Source organism: Pristiophorus japonicus, chromosome 17 (genome assembly GCF_044704955.1).
Source record: "Pristiophorus japonicus isolate sPriJap1 chromosome 17, sPriJap1.hap1, whole genome shotgun sequence".
Taxonomy (NCBI): domain Eukaryota; kingdom Metazoa; phylum Chordata; class Chondrichthyes; family Pristiophoridae; genus Pristiophorus; species Pristiophorus japonicus.
This window is the reverse complement of record NC_091993.1, coordinates 56,092,337-56,109,503: the sequence shown is the minus strand read 5'-3', so window position 1 is coordinate 56,109,503 and position 17,167 is coordinate 56,092,337.

The following is a 17,167-nucleotide window of genomic DNA, read 5'->3' as shown; positions in this document are numbered from 1 at the left end:
ATCCGCGTAGCGCTGGAAAATTCCCATTGGTTAGTGCCCCGGACCCGCCCCCGACAGGACGTGCGTTGGGAGATTTTGCGCTCCACTTCCTCTCGGGGCGGTAAGCCCAATTTAGCTCACTGGGCGGGACTTCTGCGCCTGGCGCAATAAGTCCCGCCTCGCAGCTGTTAACACCCAGGGTAGTACCCAATGTTGCCCCGAGACAGTAGGGATAAACGGTTAGTAGGTTGTAACTAGTGGGGTGTCCCAGGGATCAGTGCTGGGGCCCCAGCTATTTACAATCTATATTAATGACTAGGATGAAGGGACCAAGTATAATGTAGCCAGTTTTGCTGATGATACAAAGATGGTGGGAAAGTAAGCTGTGACGAGGACACAAAGAACCTGCAAAGAGATATAGAAGTTAAGTGAGTGGGCAGTAAGGTGGCAGACAATAATGTGGGGAACTATGAGGTTATTCACTTTGGTGGGAAGAATAGAAAAACAGGATATTTTTGAAATGGTGAGAAATATTGGTGTTCAGAGAGATTTGGGTGCATGAAACACAGAGTTAGCATACAGGTACAGCAAGCAATAAGGAAGGCACAAGGCCCGTGCACAGTCTCTTTAGCTGAGAAAGAACATACTTGCCTTACAGACAGTGCAATGAAAGTTCACTAGATTGATTCCTGGGATGAGAGGGCTGTCCTATGAGGAGAGATTGCGTAGATTGGGCCTATACTCTGTGGAGTTTAGGAGATTGAAAAGTGATCTCATTGAAACATACAAGATCCTGAGTGCTATTGACAGGGTAGATGCAGGGAGGATGTTTCCCCCGGGAGTCTAGAACCAGGGGTCACAGTCTCAGAATAAGAGGCCGGCCATTTAGGACTGAGATGAGGAGGAATTTTTTCACTCAGAGGGTGGTGAATCTTTGGAATTCTCTACCCCAGAGGGCTGTGGAGGTTCAGTCTTGAGTGTATTCAAGGCTGAGATAGATAGATTTTTGGACTCTGGGGGGATCGAGGAATATGGGGACTGAGTGGGAAAGTGGAGTTGAGGTCGAAGATCAGCCATGACCTTATTGAAAAATTGAGCAGTCGCGAGGGATCAAATAGTCTACTCCTGCTCCTAATTCTTATGTTCCGTAATGGTTTGGGGGCTGTAATATGTTTGCTTCATGGGTTCTTTGCTTAAGAATTCATAGCAATGCATTGTGGATCCCCCGAACCCAACTGGCTGGGGTTTTATTGAGTCTCGTGAACATCACGTGACTGGCTAAGCCACTCACAGTGCACCAGCTCTACAGACCTGTGAGCACACTCACCGATACGCACAGGGATAAATACACCACCCAACAAGATATTCTTGTTCTCAGAATGTGGGCATCTCTCAACAAAAGCCCATCCCTAATTGCCCCTTGAGAAGGTGGTGGTGAGCTGCCTTCTTGAACCGCTGCAGTCCGTGTGGTGAAGGTGCTCCCACAGTGCTGTTAGGGAGGGGGTTCCAGGATTTTGACCCAGCGACGATAAAGGAATGGCCGATATATTCCCAAGTCAGGATGATGTGTGATTTGGAGGAGAACGTGGAGGTGGTGGTGTTCCCATGGCCCGGTGATCGACCATTTGAATAACCAATGGATTTGCCAACATGCTGTGTCGTGTGGTGTACAAATGATATGGCCTATGGATGATGAGATAGCAGTGCAGCAGCAAAGGAGTGAGAGTTAAATGGTAGCATGAACACATGTTGCTGCTCATCCAATGAGGAGTCTCAAAAAACTTCAACTGAAAAAAGGCCACTCAGATATTTCCAGTTTATTGTTGCTTCTATAACAACCAACATTGCAAATAAAGAGACAGTCATTGCAGCAAATATAACATTGGCAAACAAGGACATTGCCTGGAAGTTAGGGCAGAATGTATCTCACTTGCTTCACTTCTCATGGGGCAGCTGGCACTTGGGATGAATTCTGTTGAATGCACTAATCACATTTGTCAACTAACTATTGACCCACAACCATTTCCTGTAATGCAAACTCTTACCAATTAATTGTGAGACATGAGACCTTTGATGAAAATTTGGCCCAATTTGTGAATTTGTGTTTCCACTCTGAAAAGTCGAGATTCCTTTCCTACTTTCTTAATCTCCGCTGCCTTAGCTCTGGCAAAAAAATAACCTCCAACCTTTCCCCTGCCCTGCCCTGCGCTCTGCACTACATCCATCCCTCTCATTGTTGGAACAATGTCAGTCCTCCCCGTCAATCATTGAGCTCGCAAACACAATCAGGTTGAGGGCAGTCATAAGATTGGTGCATGCTTAGTCAGAGATTACGGATTGTTACTGTTACACACATAATAAATGGTCAGACTGAGTACTGTGTGTAATGAGCAAGTGTGACCTAAGCTCCTTTATTAATGTTTCAGAGTGCAGGTATCTCGTGGGTGTCCTGCTTATATATTGTGCTCCCAAGGGATGCTGGGATCCCTTGGGACTCCAACAGGGAGGCCCTCTGGTGGTCAGGTGTGATGCAGGTTACAAGGGGTTAAATATATAACATCACTCCTTCGTGAAGTCAACAGTACACTTATTTACAAGGTGAGACGATCTGGGCCTTGTCGATCGTCTCGGTACAAATGCTGGTGTGGGTGGGTTGGTCAGTTCTTCACTGGGCTGTTGGGCAGTCAGCCTTTCTGGGCTGCTGGGGATGATGAGTTCGGTTTTGTGGTCAACTGTGATGTCAGTTGCCATTTGTGTGTGTGTTGGAGGGTCAAAGTTGGTGGTGTCCTCTTCAGGTTGTTCGTAGCTGTTGGTGAACCGCAATTTGATTTGGTCCAAGTGTTTTCTGTGCGTTTGTCCATTGGTCAGTTTGACCTGAAACACCCTACTCTCCTCTTTGACTGTGACCATGCCAGCGAGCCATCTGGGACCATGTCCATAATTGAGCACAAACATAGGATCATTGATCTCAATATCGCGTGACAAATTTGTGCTGTCATGGTACACACTTTGCTGATGCTGCTTGTTCTCCACGTGATCATGGAGATCAGGGTGGACAAGAGAGAGACTTGTCTTAAGCGCTCTTTTCATGAGCAGCTCAGCTGGGGGAACCCCGGTGAGTGAGTGGGGTCTGGTGCGGTAGCGGAACAGCGCTCGGGACAGCCAGGTCTGCAGGGAGCCTTCCAACACATGTTTCAAGCTTTGTTTGATGGTCTGAACTGCCTGTTCTGCCTGGCCATTGGATGCGGGCTTGAACGGTGCAGATGTGACATGGTTGATCCCGTTGCGGATCATGAATTCCTTGAATTCAGAACTGATGAAGCATGGCCAATTGTCGCTGACTAGGACATCAGGCAAGCTGTGCGTGGCAAACATGACTCATAGACATTATTGCACATTCAATCCATTTTGAGTAAGTGTCCATGACAACCAAAAACATTTTGCCTAGGAATGGGCCTGCATAGTCTACATGGATCCTCGACCATGGTTTGGATGGCCATGACCACAAACTTAGCGATGCCTCTCTGTGTGCATTGCTCAACTGAGAGCAAGTGTTGCACTGGAGCAAGCGTCACTCTAAATCTGAGCCGATGCCAGGCCACCACACGTGAGATCTGGCTATGGCTTTCATCATTACGATGCCTGGGTGGGTGTTGTGCAGTTCGCAAATAAATGTGTCTCTACCTTTCTTGGGCAAGACCTAGTGATTGCCCCACAAGAGACAGTCCGCCTGCAGGAACAACTCATCTTTGCGTCTGTGGAATGGATTAATCACTTCCTGCATCTCCACTGGGACACTGGACCAGCTCCCATGGAGGACACAGTTTTTTTACCAAGGACAATAAAGGATCCTGGCTGGTCCAGCTCCTGATCTGGCAGGCCGTAACGGGGGACTTCTCGTTCTCAAATGCCTCCATGACCATGAGCAAGACTGAGAGCATCTGCGCAGTTCTCTCTGCCCGGTCTGTGGCAGATTACATAGTTGTATACCGACAGCGTGAGCGCCCATCTTTGGATGCGGGCAGAGGCATTGGTATTAATCCCTTTGCTCTCCTAGAATAGCGATATGAGCAGCTTGTGGTCAGTTTCAAGCTCGAACTTGAGGTCAAACAAGTACTGGTGCATTTTTTAAAATCCCGTAAACGCATGCCAGAGCCCCTTTTTCAACCATGCTGTAGGCCCTTTCGGCCTTGGACAAACTCCTGGATGCATACGCAACCGGTTGCAAAAGTCCCGATTAACACACACCCGACCCCGTATGACGACGCATCGCAAGCTAACACTAATCATTTACATGGGTTATACAGGACAAGCAGTTTGTTAGAACACAATTAATTTCTGGCTTTCTTAAAGGCAGCCTCTTGTGAATTCCCCCATACCCAGTCATCTCCCTTGTGCAGTAGCGCATGTAGGGGTTCTAGCAGGGTGCTTAACCCAGGTAGGCAATTACCGAAATAGTTAAGGAGCCCCAGGAATGACCGCAGCTCCGTCACGTTCTGTGATCGCGGCGCGTTCTTGATGGCTTCTGTCTTGGCCTCGGTGGGTCTGATGCCGTCTGCTGTGATTCTCCTTCCTAAGAATTCGACGTCCTGTGCCAGGAAAACACACTTTGAGCGTTTCAACCTGTGCCCCACGGGATCCAACCGAATAAGAACCTCCTCCAGATTCTTCAAGTGCTCCATGGTGTCCCGACCTGTAACCAATATGTCGTCCTGGAAAACCACTGTGCAAGGAACCGACTTTAGTAGGCTCTCCTTGTTCCGCTGGAAGATCGCTGCAGCTGACCGAATCCCGAACGGGCACCAGTTGTAGATAAACAGACCTTTGTGTATGTTGATGCAGGTGAGGCCTTTTGATAACTCCTCCAGCTCCTGCGACATGTCGGCCGAAGTCAGGCCCAGCTTGGTGAACATCTTCCCTCCAGCTAGGGTCGTGAATAGGTCTTCTGCCTTGGGTAGCGGATACTAGTCCTGCAGCGAAAAACGGTTAATCGTTACTTTATAATCCCCAAAAATTCTAACCGTACCATCCTACTTGAGTACCGGGACAATCGGACTGGCCCAGTCGTTGAATTCCACTGGCGCGATGATGCCTTCATGTTGCAGCCTGTCCAGCTCAATTTCCACTTTTTCACGTATCATGTACGGTACCGCCCACGCCTTGTGGCGGATGGGTTGCGTACCGGGAACCAAATGGATCTGCACTTTCGCCCCCGAGAAGCTTCCAATGCCTTGCTCGAATAACGATGGGAACTTGCTTAGAACCTGGGTACATGCGGTGTTGTCGACGGACGAAAGCGCTCGGATGTCGTCCCAGTTCCAGTGGATTTTCCCCAGCCAGCTTCTGCCAAACAACGTGGGGCCATCGCCTGGCACAATCCACAGCGGGAGTTCGTGTACTGCTCCGTCATAGGAGACTTTGACTTCAGCACTGCCAATTACAGGGATTAGTTCCTTGGTGTAAGTCCTTAGTTTTACTGGCCCCCGTGTCCAGCTCCATAGATTCTGAAATACCGTTCAGTTCAACTTTTAGCATTATTGGTGGACATTTTGTCGTGAACGTGTGTACCCCGTACACCTCTGCCTTCTCCGTACGAGTTTCCAATTCCGTCTGATCAACTGTGGATCGATCTTCCTCTGCAACGTGGTGGTTTCCAGGGTTTGCAGCTCGCCTGCACATTCGCTGGAGGTGCCCCATTGTTTTGCAACCATTGCACGCATAGTGCTTAAAGTGGCATTGATGGGGCCGATGATCACCCCCGCAGTGCCAACAGGATGTTAACTGCCTCGCATTAACAGATGATGGCGGACTCTGGGTCAACTGAGGTCGGGCCACAGCAGCCAGCGTGTACATTCTGCCCTGTACATTTCTGCTCAAAACCGGCGTTACTTTATGCATAGTACTGGCCAAAACTTCTTTGTTCTGCGAAATCTGCTTGGTGCTGTCGCTGATGGATTTCGATATGGCTATCGTTATGGCTTTACTCAGATTCGAAGTTTCTACAGTCAACAGTCCGATGGCCAGAGACAAAAAAGTCTCTGAGCATTTGTTCGAAAAATCCCTCAAACTCACAATGTCCTGCAAGGCACCTTAGTTCAGCGACACAGCTCGCTACTTCCTGGCTCTCCGATCGTTGACACGTGTAGAACCGATATCTCACCATCAAAACGCTTTCCTTAGGTTTTAGGTGCTCCTGGACCAGTGTACACAGTTCTTCATAGGATTTCTCTGTTGGCTTAGCCAGGGCCAGGAGATTCTTCATGAGGCCATCGGTTGTTGCCCCGCACAGTTAGGAGGATTGTCCTTCGTTTGGTAGCGTTCTCGTCCCCTTCCAGCTCGTTGGCCACGAAGTATTGGTCGAGTCTCTCCACGAAGGCCTCCCAATCGTCCCCTTCTGAGAACTTCTCTAGGATGATGACTCTTCTTTGCATTTTCGTGCGGTTGGTTCGTTACCTCGTCGCCAATTGTTACCCTCATAATAAATGGTCAGACTGAGTACTGTGTGTAATGAGCAAGTGTAACCTTAGCTCATTTATTAAGATTCCAGAGTGCAGGTACCTTGTGTGTGGCCTGCTTATATACTGTGCTCCCAAGGGATGCTGGGATCCCTTGGGACTCCAACAGGTCAGCCCTCTGGTGGTCAGGTGTATGCAGGTTACAAGGGGTTAAATACATAACAGTTACCATCAGAGTAGTCAATGAATTGGATGACATCCTTATTACCCAATCAAGAATGACGCTGTTAACAATGACGTTAGAAGTGCCAAAAAAAAAATACTTGGATATAACACCTTTCAGAACGGACGTCTCAAAGCGTTTTACAGCCAATGAAGTATCTTTGTGGTGTGGTCGCTATTGTAACATGGGAAACGCAGCAGCCCTTTTGAGGACAGCAAACTCCCACAAACAGCAATGTGATAATGATCAGATAACCTGTTTTTTTGTTACATTGGCCAGGACACTGAGGGTAATCTTTTACATCCATTGTCAGTTTAACGTCTCATCTGAAAGACAGCACCTCCGACAGTGCAGCACTCCCTCAGCGTTGCACTGGAGTGTTAGCTTTGATTTATGGGCTCAATTCCTTGGAGTGGGACTTGAACCCACAACCTTCTGACTCAGAGGCAAGAGTGCTGCCCACTGAGCCACAGCTGACACGCAGAGCAAAGTCGTGGTGGGGATTGAGCTGTGGAAATGGAAATGGAGCTTGCGCTGTGCGGGATGGCAATGGACCAGGTACGAGGCTGCGTCTTCCTGCTATGTTTCAATGGAATGTGTTTCTGAATTAAGTGACAAAGTTTTGCATGGTGTTGAAAAGTCAGAAGAATTGTGTACAATAGTTGATGCTTGAATCAGTTCTGTTACATTTGGATGAATGTTTCCCATCCCTTAGCTCTCACAGAAAGTTCTGTCCTCAGTCAGTGAGCAGGTAGGCCCTGAGGTCGGTGAGCAGGTAGGCCCTGAGGTCGGTGAGCAGGTAGGCCCTGAGGTCGGTGAGCAGGTAGGCCCTGAGGTCGGTGAGTCAGTAGGTCCTGAGATTGGCGATTCGGTAGGCCCTGAGGTCGGAGAGTCGGTAGGCCCTGTGGTTGGCGATTCGGTAGGTCCCGAGGTCGGTGAGTCGGTAGGTACCGAGGTCGGTGAGTCGGTAGGTACCGAGGTCGGTGAGTCGGTAGGTCCTGAGGTTGGCGATTCGGTAGGCCCTGAGGTCGGAGAGTCGGTAGACCCTGTGGTCAGCGAGTCGGTAGGCCCTGAGGTTGGCGATTCGGTAGGCCCTGAGGTCGGAGAGTCGGTAGGTCCTGAGGTTGGCGATTCGGTAGGTCCCGAGGTCGGCGAGTCGGTCGGCCCTGTGGTCGGCGAGTCGGTAGGCCCTGAGGTTGGTGAGTCGGTAGGCCCTGAGGTCGGAGAGTCGGTAGGTCCTGAGGTTGGCGATTCGGTAGGCCCTGAGGTCGGAGAGTCGGTAGGCCCTGTGGTCGGCGAGTCGGTCGGCCCTGTGGTCGGCGAGTCGGTAGGCCCTGTGGTCGGCGAGTCGGTCGGCCCTGAGGTCGGTGAGTCAGTAGGTCCTGAGGTTGGCGATTCGGTAGGCCCTGAGGTCGGAGAGTCGGTAGGCCCTGAGGTCGGTGAGTCAGTAGGTCCTGAGGTTGGCGATTCGGTAGGCCCTGAGGTCGGAGAGTCGGTAGGCCCTGTGGTTGGCGATTCGGTAGGTCCCGAGGTCGGTGAGTCGGTAGGTACCGAGGTCGGTGAGTCGGTAGGTCCTGAGGTTGGCGATTCGGTAGGCCCTGAGGTCGGAGAGTCGGTAGGCCCTGTGGTCGGCGAGTCGGTAGGCCCTGAGGTTGGCGATTCGGTAGGCCCTGAGGTCGGAGAGTCGGTAGGTCCCGAGGTCGGCGAGTCGGTCGGCCCTGTGGTCGGAGAGTCGGTAGGCCCTGAGGTTGGTGAGTCGGTAGGCCCTGAGGTCGGAGAGTCGGTAGGCCCTGAGGTCGGAGAGTCGGTAGGCCCTGTGGTCGGCGAGTCGGTAGGCCCTGAGGTTGGCGATTCGGTAGGCCCTGAGGTCGGAGAGTCGGTAGGTCCCGAGGTCGGCGAGTCGGTCGGCCCTGTGGTCGGAGAGTCGGTAGGCCCTGAGGTTGGTGAGTCGGTAGGCCCTGAGGTCGGAGAGTCGGTAGGTCCTGAGGTTGGCGATTCGGTAGGCCCTGAGGTCGGAGAGTCGGTAGGTCCTGAGGTTGGCGATTCGGTAGGCCCTGAGGTCGGAGAGTCGGTAGGCCCTGTGGTCGGCGAGTCGGTCGGCCCTGAGGTCGGCGAGTCGGTCGGCCCTGTGGTCGGCGAGTCGGTAGGCCCTGTGGTCGGCGAGTCGGTCGGCCCTGTGGTCGGCGAGTCGGTAGGCCCTGTGGTTGGCGATTCGGTAGACCCTGTGGTCGGCGAGTCGGTAGGCCCTGAGGTTGGTGAGTCGGTAGGCCCTGAGGTCGGAGAGTCGGTAGGTCCTGAGGTTGGCGATTCGGTAGGCCCTGAGGTCGGAGAGTCGGTAGGCCCTGTGGTCGGCGAGTCGGTCGGCCCTGTGGTCGGCGAGTCGGTAGGCCCTGTGGTCGGCGAGTCGGTCGGTCCTGAGGTCGGTGAGTCAGTAGGTCCTGAGGTTGGCGATTCGGTAGGCCCTGAGGTCGGAGAGTCGGTAGGCCCTGAGGTCGGTGAGTCAGTAGGTCCTGAGGTTGGCGATTCGGTAGGCCCTGAGGTCGGAGAGTCGGTAGGCCCTGTGGTTGGCGATTCGGTAGGTCCCGAGGTCGGTGAGTCGGTAGGTACCGAGGTCGGTGAGTCGGTAGGTACCGAGGTCGGTGAGTCGGTAGGTCCTGAGGTCGGAGAGTCGGTAGGCCCTGTGGTCGGCGAGTCGGTAGGCCCTGAGGTTGGCGATTCGGTAGGCCCTGAGGTCGGAGAGTCGGTAGGTCCCGAGGTCGGCGAGTCGGTCGGCCCTGTGGTCGGAGAGTCGGTAGGCCCTGAGGTTGGTGAGTCGGTAGGCCCTGAGGTCGGAGAGTCGGTAGGTCCTGAGGTTGGCGATTCGGTAGGCCCTGAGGTCGGAGAGTCGGTAGGTCCTGAGGTTGGCGATTCGGTAGGCCCTGAGGTCGGCGAGTCGGTAGGCCCTGTGGTTGGCGATTCGGTAGGTCCCGAGGTCGGTGAGTCGGTAGGTACCGAGGTCGGTGAGTCGGTAGGTCCTGAGGTTGGCGATTTGGTAGGCCCTGAGGTCGGTGAACAGGTAGGTCCTGAGGTTGGCGATTTGGTAGGCCCTGAGGTCGGTGAACAGGTAGGCCCTGAGGTCGGAGAGTCGGTAGGCCCTGAGGTTGGCGATTCGGTAGGCCCTGAGGTCGGAGAGTCGGTAGGCCCTGAGGTTGGCGATTCGGTAGGCCCTGAGGTCGGTGAACAGGTAGGTCCTGAGGTCGGCGAGTCGTAGGCCCTGAGGTCAGCGATTCGGGAGTTCGGAGGCCAGGAGTTTGGAGCCGGGAGGTCGTTGAGGTGAGTTGGTGAGTAGCTCTCTTTTCTCTATTTCTTTTTAAGTAGATTTTAAACTAGATATGTCTAACTAAAGAGATGGCAATGCAGCTCAGCCCTGTGGCGTGCACATCCTGCGGCATGTGGGAAGTCCTGGATGCTTCGCGCAGCCTACAACCCTGTGTGCAGGAGGTGTCTCCAGCTTCAACTACTTGAGCTCCGCGTTTCAGAGCTGGAGCAGCGAGTGGAGTCAATACAGTGCATCCGCGAGGCTGAGAACTACGTGGATAGCACTTTTCAGGAGGTGGTCACCCCGCAGCTTAAAGGCATGCAGGTAGAGGGGAATGGGTGACCACCAGACGTAGTAAGTGTGCTAGGCAGGTAGTGCAGGAGTCCCTCCATGAGTCAATCTCGCTTTCAAACCAATATTCACTTCTGAGTATCGGTAAGGACGATGGTGCCTCTGGGGAGTGCAGCCAGAGCCAATTCCAAGGCACCACGGGTGGCTCAGCTGCACAGGGGGGAGGACGAAGAACAAAAGAGCCCAGTGATAGGGGATTGTATAGTTAGGGGAACAGACAGGCGTTTCTGTGGCCGTAGACGTGACTCCCGAATGGTTGGTGCCTCCCTGGTGCCAGGGTCAAGGCTGTCACAGAGCGGACGCAGGGCATTCTGGGGAGGGGAGAGTAAACAGCTAGAGATCGTGGTCCATATCGAGACCAACGACATAAGTGAAATGAGGGATGAGGTCCTACAGGAAGAATTTAGGGAGCTAGGAAGAAAATTAAAGGGTAGGACCTCAAAGGTAGTAATCTCCGGGTTACTACCGGTGCCACGTGCTAATGAGTACAAGAATAGAAGGATAGAGAGATGAACACATGGCTGGAAAATTGGTGTAGGAGGGAGGACTTTAAATTCTTGAGGCATTGGGACCGCTTCTGGGGGAGATGGGACCTGTACAAACCGGACAGGTTGCACCTCAACAGTGCTAGTGTTGGCTGGGGGATGGGAACCTGAGAACAAATTCAATAGGGAAGGAAGTAAAGCAGAAATTGGATAGCAAGAATCTAGAAAGCGAATCTGTAAGACAGAGGAAACAGGGCTTAGTATGTAGTAAGCAAGGAGGTCTTTCTGTGCTGAATGGTATATACTTTAATGCAAGAAGTATAGCGAATAAGGCGGATGAGCTAAGAGCACAGGTAGACACTTGGGAGTCTGACTTTATAGCCATTACAGAAACATGGCTGAAAGAGGGGCAGGTTTGGCAGATCAATATTCCTGCTTACAGGATTTTTAGACAAGATAGAGAGGGGGGTAAAAGGGGGGGGTGCGGTAATGATTAAAGAAACTATTACAGTGGTGAGGAGGGATGATATGTTAGAGGGATCATTAACTGAGGCCACATGGGTCGAATTGAAAAATAAAAAAGGGGCGATCACACTGCTGGGCATGTATTATAGACCCCCAAACAGTGGGAGGGAGATAGAGGAGCAAATATGTAGGCAAATTGCTGTGACGTCTAAAAACCATAGGGTAGTAATAATAGGGGATTTTAACATTCCAAACAAATTTAGTGTGAAGGGTCAGCATCGGCAGTCCCTCAAAGCGAGGATGACTTGCTTCCATGCCAAAAAGGATGAGTTCACAGGTGTTTCAATGAAGGACCTAATATTCCAGGTCCCGAACTATATGTTGGAGGGTGGAAGATGCCTGTGTGTGAATTTTTTTAAGACCAGCCAACACATGAGCTTGACAGAGTGGTCGAGTGGCAAGGATTAATCAGGACGACTGGAGACCAGCTCTGCTGCACGGACGGAGCGCACACACATATAGCAGTGTGGGCTGGCCCGTGCTGCCCCTGGGCTCTCTGCTCTTCTGGGCCCCAGACGCGTGCCTCTCCTGGGCCCCGGTCACTTCCTTCTAGAAACTCTTGTCGTTCCTTCGCCCCTCCTGCTCCGCCTGCCCGCATTGCAATCAGCGACCTGACTTTGCAGCCGTTGCCCTCCTGCAGTGGTATGCCACTGCACGCTGCTCCCTCTGATGGCCCCAGCCTGCTGATGGTCTTGCAGGTCGGGACCGTGCCGATTTCCGGGCCGGGCCGGGCCACCGCAAGCTGCTCCCTCTAATGCAGCCTTTCAATCACAGTAAGACCTCTTCAATTCACTAAGGGTATAGAAGGTCCGTAATATTTGAAATGCATTCAAGAGAACTTTTTTAGTCAGTATGTAGCAAGCCCAACACGAGAGGGGGCGGTCTTGGATTTAGTTTGGGGAATGAAGCTGGGTAGGTTGAAGGGGGAGCATTTGGGTGCCAGTGACCATCATTCAGTCAGATTCAAGTTGGTTATGGATAAGGACAAGAATAGGCCTGGAATAAAAGTTCCGAATTGGGGAAAAGCTAATTTTGCTAAGTTAAGGAGTGATTTGGCCATAGTGGACTAGAAACAGCTGCTTGTAGGTAAATCAGTGTCGGAACAGTGGGAGGCATTCAAACAAGAGATCCGAAAGGTTCAGGCCAAACATGTGCCCTTAAAGAAAAAGGGTGGGAATAACAATTCTAAAGCCCCCTGGATGTCTGGGGAATTACAGGGGAGGATTAAGAAAAAAAGGGACGCTTATGCCACGTATCAACGGCTAAATACTTTAGAATCTTTAGAGGAATATCGAAAGATAAGAGGTAAAATTAAAAAGGATATTAGGAATGCTAAGAGAGAGCACGAGAAATTCTTTGCCAGTAAAATTAAGGAAAATCTAAAGATATTCTATAAATATATTAAGAGTAAGAGGATAACTAAAGAAAGGGTAGAGCCTATTAGTGACCCTGAGGGTAATCTTTGTGTGGAGACGGAAGATGTTGGTAGGGTTCTTACTGAATACTTTGCATCTGTTTTCACAAAGGAAAGGGGTAATGCAGATACTGCTATCGAGGAGGAGTGTGATATTCTGGTGAGAGAGAAATATAGTGAGAGAGGAAGTATTAAGGGGTTTAGCAGCTTTGAACGTAGATAAGTCCCCAGGCCCGGATGAAATGCATCCCAGGCTGTTAAGCGAAGTAAAAGAGGAAATAGCAGAGGCCTTGACCATCATTTTCCAGTCCTCTTTGGATCTGGGCATGGTGCCGGAGGATTGGAGGACTGCCAATGTAGTACCCTTGTTTAAGAAGGGAGAAAGGGATAGGCCGAGTAATTACAGGCCTGTCAGCCTAACCTCAGTGGTGAGAAAATTATTGGAAAAAGTCCTGAAAGACAAGATAAATCTGCATTTGGATAGGCAAAGATTAATTAGGGACAGTCAGCACAGATTTGTTAAGGGAAGATCGTGTTTGACTAACCTGATTGAATTTTTTGAGGAGGTAACCAAGAGGGTCGATGAGGGTAGTGTGTACGATGTAGTATATATGGACTTTAGCAAGGGTTTTGATAAGGTCCCGCATGGTAGACTGGTCATGAACGTTAAAGCCCATGGGATCCAGGGCAAAGTGGCAAGTTGGATCTAAAATTGGCTTGGAGATAGGAAGCAAAGGGTAATGATTGACGGATGTTTTTGTGACTGGAAGGATGTTTCCAGTGGGGTTCCGCAGGACTCAGTACTGGGTCCCTTGCTTTTTGTGGTATATATCAACGATTTAGATTTGAATATAGGGAGTATGATTAAGAAGTTTGCAGATGACACTAAAATTGGCTGTGTGGTTGATAATGAAGAGGAAAGTCATGGGCTGCAGGAGGATATCAATTTACTGGTCAGGTGGGCAGAGCAATGGCAAATGGAATTTAATTCAGAGAAGTGTGAGGTGATGCACTTTGGGAGGGCTAATAAGGAAAGGGAATACACATTAAGCGGTAGGCTACTTAATAGTGTAGATGAACAAAGGGACCTTGGAGTGCTTGTCAACAGATCCCTGAAAGTAGCAGGCCAGGTGGATAAGGTGGTTAAGAAGGTATACGGAATGCTTGTCTTTATTGGCCGAGGCATAGAATACAAGAAGTTATGCTTAAAATGTACAATACTTTGGTTAGGCCATAGCTGGAGTACTGCGTGCAGTTCTGGTCGCCGTATTATAGGAAGGACATGATTGCACGAGAGAGGGTGCAGAGGAGATTTACTAGGATGCTGCCTGGAATGGAGAATCCTAGTTAAGAGGACAGATTGGATAGACTGGGTTTGTTCTCATTGGAACAGAGGAGGTTGAGAGGAGACCTCATTGAGGCGTACAAAATATTGAGGAGCATGGACATAGTGGATAGTAAGGGCCTATTTCCATTGGTGGAGGGGTCTATTACGAGGTGCATACTTTTAAGATGGTTGGTGGAAGGTTTAGAGGGGATTTGAGGGGGGGGCTTCTTTAAGCAGAGGGTTGTGGGGATCTGGAACTCACTTCCTGGAAGAGTGGTGGATGCAGAAACCCTCACCACTTTTAAGAGATGGTTGGATGAGCACTTAAAGTGCAGTAACCTGCAGGGTTACGGACCCAGAGCTGGTAATTGGGATTAGACTGGGTGACCTTTTGTTGGACGGAGCAGATATAATGGTAAGTAGTGCAGGGAATAGAATACGGCCAGGGTGATCTCCTGGACTCGTTTCGATTGCCTGGATGGGTTGGAGAAGAATTTTCACGGATTTTTTTTCTCCCTAAATTGGCCTGGGTTTTTATCTGGTTTTTGCCTCTCCCAGGGGATCACATGGCTCCGGTTGGGGTGGAGTGTAGAATGTTTCAGTATAAGGGGTGTCGCAGATGTGTGGGGCGGACTGGTTGAACTGGGTGCTCTTTGCCTTTCCGTCATTGTTCATAGGTTTAGATGTAACCTTTAGGGCTGCTGACCGAGGGCCGTGTGGCTCTTTGGCGGCCGGCGCAGACACGATGGCCCGAAATGGCCTCCTTCTGCGCTGTAAATTTCTATGTTTCTATGTTTCTATGTTTCTATGTTTCTATTCCTGACCCATGCGGGACGTTCCATCTCTAATATTTACTGAGAGAAATCACGAAGCCTTGTACTTGGAGGGAAAGTCACTACAAGAGCGCGATATCGGAACTAAAAGAGAGCATCAGGAACTTGAGGTGATGTCATAGTATTTAAAATGATGAAGGGATTGGGCAGATTAGGTGGAAGCAGACTATTTTCTACGATTGAACAATGTCACCTGCCGACTGGGGGTGAGCTGCCAATACTGGTCATGCCCCCATGGGCAACTTGCTCGGGCAAAGACGTCAGTGCCAGTACCAGCCCTCAGGCAAGTTCCAGGAGGCGGCCTGGAGCAGCCTACAATGGGATGGGATGGGGGGCGATCACCACTCCGATCTCCATGAAAAGGTATTTGAAATTCCTTCCCCCACAACATACCTTTGGTTGGCAGCTGTAGGGATTGTATTGCGGGATGGTTGTGTTGGGCACCAGGGAGCGGGTAGGATCTTAAAGAAACATTTCTTAAAGCATTTTCAGATGCAGTAATATCATTTTTGTGAAGAGTTGTGACCTGACAGAGATTAAATAAAGCCAATAATGAGGTTTATAAACCAACTGTCAATCTATATTGCTTTATATTTGACAAAAAAAGCAACTGATGATTTCTATCGAGAATCTCCTGATATTTGCCAACTTTGTCTCAGGATATACCAGGCGGGGTTGGCAAAGCTGCATTTCTAACCTCGGTGATTCATTCAGGTAGGTCGAGACGTGAACTCAACTACATCACAATTAAGTTGTGCTGGGACATTCAAACCTTGCACTGCACAGGACGGCTGTGCCCTCCCAAACTCGCCCAGTGCACTTTGTCTGAAGTGTTGCTGGAAAGCTGCTGAGAGTGAGCGAGGATCATTATGGAAGCACGTCCATATATGGGTGAAAGGGGTTACAGAGTCACTGATTGGCTGAGGGTGCATGATGTCATGGCCATGTAGATACTCTATGGAGATGAAAGAAAAGAATCATTGGTGGTAATATTAACAACATAAAAACCCGGAACTATTCCACCCTGACCAAGGGTGGGTGAGGGTCATGGGGAGGGCATTCCATTGGGAAACTAATACCCTCTGATCTCTTCCCATAGTGATCTATCCCTGCAAACACTCCCCATGACCTCTCCCCGTGACCTCTCCCCGTGCCCTCTCCCCGTGAACATTCCCCGTGACCTCTCCCCGCAAACTCTCCCCGTGACCTCTCCCCGCGAACTCACCGCGTGACCTCTCCCCGCGAACTCGCCGCGTGACCTCTCCCTGTGAACCTTGCCCGTGACCTCTCCCCATGACCTCTCCCCATGACCTTTCCCCGCGAACTCTCCCCGTGACCTCTCCCGGCGAACTCTCCCCGTGACCTCTCCCCATGACCACTCCCCGCGAACTCTCCCCGTGACCTCTCCCCGTGACCTGTCCCCGCGAACTCTGCTCGTGACCTCTCCCCATGACCTCTTCCCATGACCTCTCCCCAAGATCTCTCCCCGTGACCTCTCCCTCCCTACTATCTCTCTCCTCTCTGTGAGCGATCTCTCAAATCCTGCGATCTCTCAAATCCTGCGATCTCTCTCCGCCCGTGATCTTCCCCTCCCCACGATCACTCTCCCTCCGTGATCTCTCTCCCCCCGCGACCTCTCTCCCTCATGATCATTCTCCTCCCATGATCACTCTCCCCTGTGATCTCTCTCCCCCATGATCTCTTTCATCCCCATGATCTCTTTCACCCCCATGATCTCCCCCTCCCCGTGATCTCTCTCCCCCCATGATCTCTCTCCCTCCATGATCTCTCTCCCCCCGTGACCTCTCTCCCCCCATGATCACTCTTCCCCCGTGATCTCTCTCCCCCATCTTTCTCCCCCTGCGATCTCTCTCCCCCAGCGATCTCTCTCCCCCCATGATCTCTCTCCCCCCGTGATCGCCCCCTCCCCGCGATCTCTCTCCCCCCGCGTTCACTCCCCCTGCACTCTCACTCCCTGTGCTCTCTTCCCTCGCGCTCTCACTCCCCCGTGCTCTCACTCTTCCCGCGCTCTCACTCCCCCCCCGCTCTCACTCCCTCCGCTCTCGCTCCCCCCGCGCTCACTTCCCCCGCGTCTCACTCCCTGTGCTCTCTTCCCTCGCGCTCTCTCCCCCCATGATCACCCCCTCCCTGCGATCTCTCTCCCCCGCGCTCTCAATCCCCCTGCGCGCTCAATCCCTCCATGCTCACTCCCCCCGCGCTCACTCCCCCCATGCTCACTCCCCCCGCGCTCACTCCCCCCACGTTCTCACTCCCCCC